Source organism: Phascolarctos cinereus, unplaced genomic scaffold (assembly GCF_003287225.1).
Source record: "Phascolarctos cinereus isolate Bilbo 61053 unplaced genomic scaffold, phaCin_HiC Scaffold_726;HRSCAF=1367, whole genome shotgun sequence".
Classification (NCBI taxonomy): domain Eukaryota; kingdom Metazoa; phylum Chordata; class Mammalia; order Diprotodontia; family Phascolarctidae; genus Phascolarctos; species Phascolarctos cinereus.
In genome coordinates this window covers 239,365,860-239,378,547 of record NW_027556098.1, presented here as the reverse complement: position 1 = coordinate 239,378,547, position 12,688 = coordinate 239,365,860, and positions in this window count along the sequence as shown.

Genomic DNA, 12,688 nt, shown 5'->3' with positions numbered 1-12,688 from the left:
GGAGCTAATGATCTTGCTGAAAAGCTGCAACATGAAAAGAAATTGAGAAATGTTACAAGATTCCAGGGCCACTTCACCTTTCATAAATGGTTACCAGGATTTCATATCATCTGAAAGTCCTCAGTTCCTGAAACACAGAATGAATACTTGTAAACACTTTTTGATTAATTGAGTGATCTGGAAAGAATTGTAATAAACCAAAAATATGAATGAAAACCCACTATTCAATAAGAGTTTGACCAGATAAAATCTTGATCTCTAACTTAATTGCCAATCAGAGTTCTAGCTACTTCAACCATCATGAACTTGGGAAAGAATTGGAAAAGGACTTAAAGAGTAGAGAAAAATAACTTTCCCAAAGATCATAAGCTTTACTCCCATGAAAGGAGTAATTTTCAAACCCTAAGACTAAAGCCTGTTTATTTAGTATTGTCAATACAATCTGAAAAAAAATAATTTTAAGGTAAGTTTAAGAAACTAGGGATGTTTAGCACAGAGAACAGTAGACTGCAGGGGGTGTAGAGGGCAAATATTTTGCTGTCTTCAAAAATCTGAAGAAATGAAACAAAGCTTGATATGGTGGGAAGAGAGTTGGCCCTCGAGAAAGAAAATTGAGTTCCGGTGTCACTTCTGCTGCACACTGCCACTGTGATTCTGGGAAAAACCACTGAACTTCTCAGTGCCCCCAGCAAGTTCTAAAAGACCTAAGTTACAGAGAAGTTGCTGATCTCTATTGTTAGAGGATATTCTTCTTCGGGAACTTTCCACACTGATAAAATCTCAAGCATGATCCAGGGGGAAAAAATAGAGCTCATAATGTAGAAAATAGATTGATGGGTTGGACTTGTGTTTGGCCTCAGAGGGCAGAACAAGGAGCAGTAGATGGAAGTTGTAAAGATTCAAATTTTGACCTAATGTCAAAAACTGCCTAAAGTAGCTTTCCCAAAGTAGTATGCATTACTCTGAAAGACAGTAGGTTCCCCATGCAGTGGAGTTCTATAAATAGTGGCCAGATGGCCACTAGTTTTATTTTAATTTTTTTGCCATTAGTTACATATATTAGAATACAGATTTCTTTCAGGGCATGGATTAGACTAGATGGCTACAGAGGTTTCTCTGAACTTTTAAATTATTTGATGTTGTGGTTAATTATAATAGCGTGACCCTTTTCTAGATAGTTGGATATTTCCATTTCTGTCTTTATTGTATTAATATCTTCCTTCCTCCATCCTTATTGGCTTAGGGAAGTTACAGACATGGGAGACACAGACCCAAAATAATCATACTCAAGTACTTAGAGACAATAAATAAAGAAATGATTGAGTGTATCTTGTCAATCTCTGGGCCTGTGGGACATGGGACACTTGGCTAGTGCCAGGAGGTAGGAAGGACACTGAGAGTTTTGTTCACTTTACTTAAAAAAATGAAGTTTTCTTGGGAAATATGATACAGCGATATGGCAGATGAGCTCTCTGGAGAGAATTTGTTATGACATGAAGACTTTGCTCAGGGCTAAGTTAACGTGTTTAAAAACTTTTGATACAGATATGGCATAGCAAAAATGAAAGGACTCAAAAAGTGTGGAATCCATAGCTTGTTAATGTTGTATCACAGAGTCATTACTCTCTCAATATCTTTTACTGTTCTCTGTGCCCAAGATATCAGGCAGCTTACAGTATGGTCTAGCACAGAGTACTTCAACATGAATACACATAACACAAGTAAGTGCACACAGACACACAGGAAAAGACATCAGGGAACAACAGAACTCTATATCCACACTGGTTTATTATAATAAGATCTCACATGGTGTACTATCTTTACTTCCTTTCAAGGCAGCCCCCTTTGCAGTAGAAATAGAATGTTGTTGTTGTTCAGTCATTTCAGTTGTGTCTGACTCTTCATGACCCCATTTGGGGGTTTATTGGCAAAGATACTAAAGTGGCTTGCCATTTCCTTCTCCAGCTCATTTTATACATGGGAAACTGAGGCATACAGGGTTAAGTGACTTGCCCAGGGCCACACAGCTAATCAGTGTCTGAGGTTGGATTTGAACTCAAATTTTCCTGAGTTCAGGCCCAGTGCTCTATCCATTGCACAACCTAGATGCCCCAGAAATAGAATAGGTCAATTTAATAATCACTTGCTCAGAAGCTCCACCTCTTTCTATTTCTACCTGCTGTTTGTAGGCAGCTTCAGAATTAGGAAGAAAGGTTAGTATAGTCCTTAGGGCTGTTGCCTTCAGCTGCAACCCACCAAATCCACAGCTATTATTTTCAGAGAGAGAGAGAGAGAGAGAGAGAGAGAGAGAGAGAGAGAGAGAGAGAGAGAGAGAGAGAGAGATACATTGCTTCTTTGTGTACTCTGGCAGTTGGAGTGGGAAATCTCAAAGGTCCCTCTTTTTGCTTGTTATTCTGGGCTGTTAACATCAACTCACTTCTCCTGGACCAGTAGTTATCATTAGTTAATGGCTGATGGACTAGTGTTCTTTTGTTTAGAATGTTCTTTGCCTTCTTTCTATTGTTGTTTCTTCTTTCAGAGAACTAGATTATGCTCGAGTCTATTCCAATTATTTCTTCTAGTCTTTTAGGTCCTACCAAAAGAATTACCATCTAGTGCTCTTTTAGGAAGGGCACTGAGGGATGAACTGCTGACTTTTGTATCCTGTTCTTTTATGATGTCTTTATCTGGTTGGCAGGAGTGAATTTAAAGGTCTTGTCTACTTGGAATTTCTCCCTGGCCCTGTACATGAGGAATCTCAAACCACTTCCCTGTTTACCTAGAGGATGATTGGCTCTGTATGATCTTGTAAGTTCTGATAAGTCTTTGTATTTTCCAATTTCTCCTCCGAAGAGTTGTGGAAATTGCTTACTGTTGATGTACTACAGTATTGGGGGAAGGACTCAGGCCCCATCCCATTTTACCCCCAACCCCCTACAATCATGATCTGAGAGAGGTGAATTGATCTGCATTCACATTAAGTTGGGTGTGGTGGGGTACTACTTATCCAATTTGACCCAATTACCAAGGCTAGCACACCAAAAATAAGAGTCCTAGAAGGGTCAGATGGTTTGGCCATGGACACTGAAGTCTGCTCACTTCTCCTGCTCTAGTTGTGTGTGTGTGTGTTTCCCTATTTTCTTCAGCATAGCTGGTTTTCTATTCAAAAGACTTGGACTCAAATCCTGTTTCTATTATTGATGTGACCTTGGGCAAGTTATATAATCTGTCTGGGGCTCATTTTTCTTATCTGGAAAATAAAGGGTTGAACTAGATTATCATTAAAGGCCCTTCTAGTTCTAAATCCTGCAATCTATGACCCAATGACGCTTACCCTAGGCTTTCTAGCACTGACAGATTAGATAATCCTCAGTCAATACAGACCATGTTGAAGTCAGTGATGCCAGCATTGAACTCTGTCATTTTCAGGTAACCTTTAGCTTCATGAACTAAGTTTTCAATGATACCTCCCTTCTTTTTTGGTTCTCAACCTCTTCTAGTCCAATTGGCTGTCATCCAGCTAAAGGAATATGTCCAGGAGACTAGTAAGAGGTGAGTGCCCTGCCACCAAGTCATAAATTCCTCATTTAACCCCTTGTTAAAGATTTAGATTAACACTGCCTCTTCCTAACCTCAAATAATTCTCAACTGGCAGAATTAATTTATGTACGCAAGCAACAATAACTTTCTCTGCCATGTACCTTATAGTGTAATAGTGTAACCAAACGTTGTTAGACATTATGCCTTAAAATGTTGGCTATCTCCAAATCAGGAATTAGCTGCTTTCTTCCATCAGAAAAACTACTCAATCCATTATGCTCAATCTAAAATTTTCTGATAACAAAATCTATACTTGGAAGCCCTATTGCAGTGGTTCATGGCTGGGTCTTGAATGCTAGTTCACAATGATCTAAGAATAGCTGGTCTACTTATGTTGCTTTTAGAATTTAGAATTTAGAAGAATAGAAAGTCTTCCTATATCAGTTGCAAAGTCACCATAGCCTGGGGCATGGATAGAGCAAAATGTAGTCATTTCTATGAGATGCTTCTGCAAGGTCACAGACTGAGCAACCCACCCTTTGCTGTAGTTTCTGTGCAATTTCCCCAGTCCCTGAATAACCTTCATTAGACCCTTATGAGAAGAAAGTGCTGGAGAGTGCTCTCCATGGTGCTGGTACAATATTACTGTCAGAATGCCATGACCTCTGACTCAGGCATAACTAAAAGAATACAAGGGTTCAGGAGATATTGTCAAGGATGCAGCTTGTTACTAACAGATTCATTCATCACCAACAAGACATGTCATTGTTTGCTTGCAAAATGCCTTGGCGAGCACACAGCATGTGGCAACACTCAAGACTTCATGGACACACACACACACACACACACACAAACACAAAGCTGAACACAGAGACACTCAGAGAGATCCACTGAGGTATTACAAACTCTTACAGATGGTGTTTTAGGTTATGAAGAGTTCTCATTTGGCATATATTCTTTTGTTTCTCCCTTGACAAACAACTCTGAAACAGTAGTATTGTGGGCAAGCTAAAAACACTAGCTCAGATTTTCTGCTTGACTTGAAGCCTGCAGGCACCTTTAGAGTATGGAAAAGACAATTGTAGTCCTCTGGGCTATTGCCTATAGCTTTTCTTTCCCACCTGCATATCTCAGCTGCCCAGGCTCCCCTTATTGTGGTAAGAGAAAGATTGCTTATTCCTTCAGGCTCTGAATACAGGTATTTTATAGGCTTCAAATCTCTGTCACTTTAGCATCTAAACATTACCTATCCTTGCCCTTCAATTGATTGGAATTTTTCAAAGAATACAAACTTTGTTATGTGTGTGGTGAAAATCTATAAACTTTGAAGGTATTCTAAAAATATGGAACCCACAGGAGACAATGGGAATAAAAGAGGAAAAATGGCATTAGATTTGTTTTTCTGTCTGCTGTCTGCAGAATTTAAGTCAGAAACTTTAGGGCTTTTGAGTGGCTATGGTGGTGAGATGCTTTGAAACAGACCATTGCTAATTGGGTTTGGAAGAAGTAAGCATCTTGATTTGGAATGCCACCAAGCTGGGGAAAAAAATGTGTTTTGTTTTTGTAATTCATCTGTTCTGTTGCCACAGTACTACAAGGTGAAGCCATGATGAAAACAACTAAGTGAAACTCATGCAAGTAATTCAAGAAGAAAAATCTCATCACCAGTTAATGGAGCTGGGATTTAATTTATGAACAGAAGGAATATTGAATGCAAAAGACAGTGGAACAGGACTCTCATATTTAGCAGATAAGAGTTGTTTGAAGGGTAGGAAAACACCCACTAGTTTTCAGATTGCTTGTAAAACACACTAGAGTCTCCCAATCTAGTTCTTTCTTTATACCAAAAAAAAAATACAATTTTCTCTCAGTATTAGAGAACATGGAGCTTAAGGTTATTAGTAGATTCAACAGGCCCTATCCACAGAGCCTCCTGTACCTGTATAAAATCAAAGTATATTAAACTGTTTTGTGTCAGTGAATGAGATCAAATATGAATGTATGTAAAGTATTTTTCCAACATTAAACCATGAATGATGTTGCTGTTGCTGTAACATCACGTAATATTCATGTTAATGTAACATTCGTGACATCCCATAACAATATGAATTGTTATAAGTCTGTGGTCTTATCTTCAACTGCCTTTCTGTCCCTGTTAATAGAGGCTCCAGACTCCTCAGGAAAGCCCTTTTCTGTTATAACTCCTTGCCTTGGTTCCTTAACACATCAATTTGTCCATTTGTGGGATTTGCTGCCTGTAGAAATGAGAAGCGTTTAGGTTCACTAGACCATGGAAAACCCTTCAGCTTTAGTGATGAGTCTTCAGCATTAGGTCAATAATAAACACTGTTGCTGTCCATCCTCACGGGACTAATCCTCATTACAGATGCTAGGTGTGGGCTGGCTCAGTCAAGGTAATGGATGCCAACGGGCTGAGCCTAGTCGATTTACTCTAATTGTGCCACCATCTAGCTAGAAGATTATTGTAGTTGCCCTGTAAGAGACAAACAACCATTCAGATTCAAATGGTCAAGAGCAACGGGTGTAAGTACTTCAACCAGCAGGGCTCCTCAAACTGTCCTCAATGTTATAGCATCCAGGAAATGACTCTCAGCATTGGTTTCATTTGAATCAAATAAAATGCCCAGCTTAGGTAGGGGGTAATCCTTTAGTTCTGAGCTACTGAGGCCAAATTTTAGTTGGTTTAAAATTAAAGTCTGCAATCATGTTAGAACATGTTGCTATGATGGCTACTATAGTCATTATAGCCCCCTTTCAGGACAGGTAATTTTTCCAGGTAGCTCACCAGAGTTTTAGCTCATTCCTTAAGTCATAAATAAATAAACCTAAAATGGGTTCCAACAGAATTAGTGGTGGAAATGAAATATAGATATAAAAGTTACTTACAATTAAAGTCAGCAATAACCAGAGCCCTACATTTAAATAGTCCATGGTTTATAACCAGTTAGTTTTTCTATATGCAAACTACCATTGCATTAAGATTAAAAGAATTGGGGGCAGCTAGGTGGTGGACTGGATAGAGCACTGGCCCTGAAGTCAGGAGGACCTGAGTGCAAATCTGGCCTCAGACCAAATATTTGACACTTACTAGCTGTAGAAATACATAGCAAGTCACTTAACCCCAATTGCCTAAAAATAAAAAAAAGTTAAAACAATTTAAAAAAGAAATTATACTTTAAAAAAAAGATTAAAAGAATTTGTTTAAGTATTTCTTGGAAAAAGCTAAGACACCCAAATCCATATGTCTGGGCACCTCTGTTTTAAGAGAACCACTCCTATGATGCCTTCTTCTTATGCTTCAGACTTTTGGGGTTTGATCCAGTATGTGAATATTAATAAATAATAAGTATGGAGCAAAATAATTTATTTATCACTTGTTGGCATCCTTGATATAAACTACATGACTCTCTGTGCCAAGGGTACAAAGGCATCATATGGGCAAGACTGGCACACTGGGATTCTAACACTTTAGTGCTAGGATGGATAATTCTTTTCTTTTTCCTCTCAAGGACCACTGACTCATAGGAAAAAAAAAGTTCAGTTAAGTGCCACTGACAAATAAATAAGCACCAAGATTAGGGTTGTTGTTTGAGATTTTTGTTGTCATGATTTTTGTTCTGAGAAATGCAAAAGCAAAATGTTCAGTTCATTCTCTACTGTGCCTGTCTTTTAAAAAAAACCAATCACATGATAAAAGAAGGTACATCAGTTCTACATTATTGCCAATTAAATGGGGAGATGGGCATAAGGAAATGAGAGAACATGGAAGAAAGAGAAGAAGAGAGAGGAAACAAATACATTCTGGGCATATATAGGGAGCAGGCAGTGAGACAGTGAAAAGAGTAGAGCCAATATTTCTACCAGGGAAGCAGTAAATACAGAGGTTTAGGGGGATGGTTTGCTTCGTCTACATTTGAGAGGTTGTTGGCTTGACTGTGATAATCAACTGGACCTGGCCTACACTGATTTTAGCTTCTCTTCACTGCAGGAATTCAATGCTCATGGCCCTGACCAATTGGAACAGTGATTTTCCTGCCAGGGACCTCCCAATGGATTCTTTGTGCTGCCCATTAGGAAGATCTTTTCACAAGAAAGCAAGCTTGGCCTCCTCACTTGCCCAATCCTTTTTTTTTTTTCATTTAGATGGAGGCCTTTTTTCATTAAAAGAACAAAGGGTTCTTTTAATATTAAACAAAACCTAAAAACCTATTTCATTGTATGTTGCATTTTGTCTTATTTTCCATGGACATAGGTCTCCATTAATGTCTAATGACATATTTTATACATTGTCTTGAAAAGATTTTTATTTTCTCTTTTTCATCTCCATAGAGTCCTACTTTAACTCTTCATTGTATGATGGAGATGACCCATAGATGTCCAGTGGAATGGAAACTCTGGCAGCTTCTACCAACCTGGAAAAATGGGAACTATACCAGTTCATAATTACTTTTCTTTTCAGGTGATGAAAAGGGAAGAGAAGATATCCTTTTCAATTCAGAATAGGGAAATGTGACCCTGCCCTATTAATCACTGGGGAAGTGATGACAAATTGATATTCCAGTACACTCATGTGTTCTGTTGTAACAGAAAGTTAGGGCCACATACTGGTCAGTGACTTCAGGGCTTTGACTCTCTCATTTCACTTAGGAAAGGAGGACTAGTTTTCCAGTTTATATATTACTGTCTAAATCATAGCATCAAGGCAGTTTACCAGTGGTTGAAGACTGGGGAATGATAATCTGGATTTCTGCCTGCCATCAGGCATTTGCCTGTGTCTTGTTACATTCACAGTTATGGAATGGCACTGGCACTAGAGTCAAAGGACTTGGTTTCTAATTCTGCCTCTGATGTTTACCACCTATGTGGCCTTGGGCAAGTTACTGTAACTCTCTTAGCTTTAATTTCCTCATATTTCAAACCAAGGTATTGGACTAGATGTCTTCTAATGTTCCTTCTAACTCTAGAAATGATACTATATTTGAGAATCAATCCATTCAGATTTAGCAATCTGAGCTAGGGAAGTCATTGACATCAATGGCTAAGAATAAAAGATATCCAATGAGCAGAGAACCTCTTGGGATATCTCAGATATCTCTCAGGTGATCTTGGCCAGTGAATAAGGAGCTAGGGTAGAACTACCAGGAAGTATAGTAGGAGGATAAGAAAACAAATTTAGCTTTTTACAAAAAGTGTCTGACAGGAGAGCAGCAAAAATGAGAACAGCATGGGAGATGGAGCTGGGGAATCAGGTTCGTGAAAAATAGAGTCAAGTCAATAAGCATATATTAAGTGATTACTATGTACCAGGCACTGGGCTAAATACTGAGAATATAAATACAAGTAGAAAGAAAGACATTCTCTGTTCTTAAAGAGTTTACATTCAAAAGGGGAAAGACAACACGTTGAACTGAGGTGATGTACCTGAGCAGAGACATGGTGGAGAAAATCCAGAAAATTAAGGGTGCACACCAGAGAATAACAAAGACATGGTTGGCCTAGAAAATTTCCTTAAATGGAGGTTCTGGGAGGAACCAACCAATTAGAGGAAGGGGCTGCAGGAGTAGAGTGAATTGCCAGTGTGAGAAGGCCAAGATTCAGGGGCAGAGTGAACTCGATGGGTGACAAGGCTGCTGTGGGATGATGGAGAAAGTCTGGACAGTCAATAATAAAATCTAGAGAAGAATTTATTACTTGAAGAGACATTGGATAGATCAGATGGCAAGAATGACATATGCCAAATCACAGCATTACAGAATCTAAAAATGTTAGGGAGCTCAAAGGCCGTCCAGTCCAACCCCTACCTAATCAAGAATCCTCTCTACAACCTTCCTAAAACATCCACACTCTGCTCGAAGACCAGTGGGGGAAGATGCATTTGTTACTTCAGGCAGCCCATTCCACTTTTAGATAGAACTGTTACAAAATTTTTCCCTACATCAAGCCAAATTCCATCTCCCTACTTATTTCACTCATTGCTCTTAATTCTGCCCTCTGGACCAAGCAGAGCAAATATAATTCTTCTAACACATGATAGTCTCTCATATACTTGAAGACATTTATCACAGGTCTAGAGCTAGAAGGGAATTCAGACATCATCTGGTTCAGCTCTTTGATCTCTGGGCTAGACATCCTCAGTTGCTTTAATTAATTCTCAGCTCACTGTATTTTAAATTTCCCCAACATCCTGATTATCCTCCTCTGGATGTACTTGCCAATGTGGCATCCAGAACTGAACACTACACTTCAGATGTGGTTGGGTCAGGTAAGAGTATAATAGTACTATGAGCACTCTCTTCCTGGATTCTAGAGCCTTTCTTTGTAAATGGCAATCCAGTTCTAACAAAAGCTTAAGATATTTGATAATTTAGAGACAGTCTAATGGCCATATTAAATTTGTATTTCTCTAGCTAGCTCCTTTAAGTTTAATCTCTGTCTTAAATTACATCATTTTCCCAAACTACTTTAGGTGCTCCTAAAGTTCTGCCTAATGTATTGAAAGAGTTTGTGTGAGTAAATTTTCATACCAGAAAAAGTTCATGGGGAGAGGGATTGCTCTATATTGTAAAAAAACCTGGAATTATCTGAGGCATAGGTGTCAAACATGAGACCCACAATACTCCAGAGTGCTGCTGGAACTAGATTAAGATGTAATTGGGAAATATTTAACAAAATAAGTAAAAATACCATATAATATAGATAATATTACATTTAAAGACCAAGTCAATATGTTGCCCACAAGGATCTGCATGTATGGTTTAGTGGTGCCCATTTCTATTTGAGTTTGACAATGCTAGTCTGAGGTACTATTAATGAAGTTGCTGGAAAGAGATCATTGTAATGACTTTAATTATCCTTAGCTGGGCTAAAGATTCTCTGCACACAAGAACTCTATCCCTTCCAATCCCCATTCTCTGTTTCCCATATATCCCATACACACCTCTTATAAACCTCTGTTTCCCTATACCCCTTACACACCTGAGGCATGCCATCACTTTCATATAATCCTATATGTATGTGTGTGGGTGTATACATACACCCACACACACATGTATATATATATATACATATATATATATATATATATACATATATATATATATGTATATATATATATACATATATATATATATATAACATTGTGGGATATGTATATATACATACACATATATATTCCTTTTCTCCTTGTATATTTATAAATATGTATATGTATAAACTTATGCATGTATGTGAGTATATTACAAGGACACTCTCAAGGTCTCTCTGGAAAACTTTTCAATTGATGTCATGGGAGACACTGGAACAGGACCACACAGTATGGTGTTCCCTAATCAAAGGAGGTGCTGTGCTCTATGAGCAAAGTAGAATTGAAGTAGCTAAAAAAAAAAAACAAAAACAAAAACCATGAGCTATGCAAATCTACCCTAAATGTTTATGTGGCTTATTTTGCCTGACTTGTAGAGCATTCTGAACTCATATTGATCTGATCAGTCATAGTCAGACACACTGTAACTTGACTCTAACATAGTTACGACATTTTGGTCCTTAAGAATGAAGGACAGCCATCAATCATATGTGTGTATTACACATACAAACATACATACATACCAGCATCTTCCTTCATACACCCATAGTCTGTCTTCATACTTTCATTTTGCTCAATGGATCAACTCACTACCTCTGTGATTCCGGAACTTTTAAGACATTTCCTTCCCTGACTATGATTCCCATGTATACATTGTCTTCATGTCTTCCCTCATTAGATTATAAGCACCTAAAAGTGAAGAAACTCTCCTATGTTTCTATTTATATCTTCAGTGCTTTGAACAGTACCTAGTGCATAATGCTTAACAACTGCTTTTTCATTCGTTTTTTCATTACCTTATCACCTCTCATAATATGTCTCCTTCACAACTCTCTGTCCCCCTCATATCTTCCTCGCTCTCTGTCTCTATCTGTGTATCTCATCCCACATTCACTGTATCTGACATGTAAAATTGAGATTCATCATTCCACCACCTTATGTCTCACAAAAATACATTGTAGACATTTCTCAGATTGTGGGATACATACCTACACACATTGCAATCTTTCCTCTAGAATTATACTTCTAATATACCCCATTAACCCCTTCATACATCATGTCTGGCATGTATATATGTCATCATCTTCACTATCTTCTTTCTTCTCACCTTTTCCTATTTTCTTTGGTTTTGTGGTAATTTTTTTAATGTCTCTTGAAGCCAGGAATTCCATTCCTCCACCTAGATCCCATAAATCAAAATTTAAGGGTTCTATCACTATAGTTTAAGCTCCAAAGTAAATATTTCAGGATAGATCAACTAGGTAAACTCTATTAGATAATCAGGAAATCACATAAAAAGATAATGACATCGCTGCCCCCTGCACAACTCCCTTCAATGACTTAAGATTTAGTGTCACATCCTTTGATTTTATAGAAGGTAGATGGAGAGGAAGAACACGTATCTGAAGTGTTTCTATGTGTTCTTGCAAAGCTATAGTTGAAGACAATGTTCGTTGTTACCTACTCAATATCTCTCAAGGAAGAATGAGTGTGATAAATACCTTCTTGAATCCAGTGCCAGGAAAAAGTGAGTCTTTCCAGATAAATGTGCATGCCTTATTTTATCAAACAATGGGGATGATATCACCCAGTGTATTTCTCTTTTCCCTTTAGCTGCCAGGAAGGTCAGAGTTAAGTCCAATCCTAAACTATAGCAATGAAGTCATTCTTGGTTTCTGGTAATACCTATTTTTCTGCTCCTTCTAACTGCTGGATTGCTCTATTTTTGATTTTAATTTGTATTGTTATATATGTATTTTAACCTTGAATGCTACCCCAAATGATTTTTGGAAACAAATCAGGCAATTATAAAACATTCAAGACACACAAAAACTATTTCCCCACTCAGTTCTAATTCCCTCAGACTTTACTCCATTCTGATTTTAGAGCTGTTGTAAACTAGAAGCTTGCTAAAATCTTTCTCTTCTAGAGTCTGAGCTATTTGAAATATTTTCCACAGGTGCAACTAGGTGGCACAATGGATAGAGCACAGCTCAGGAGTCAGGAGAACCTGAGTTCGAATTCAGCTTCAGACAATTCCTAGCT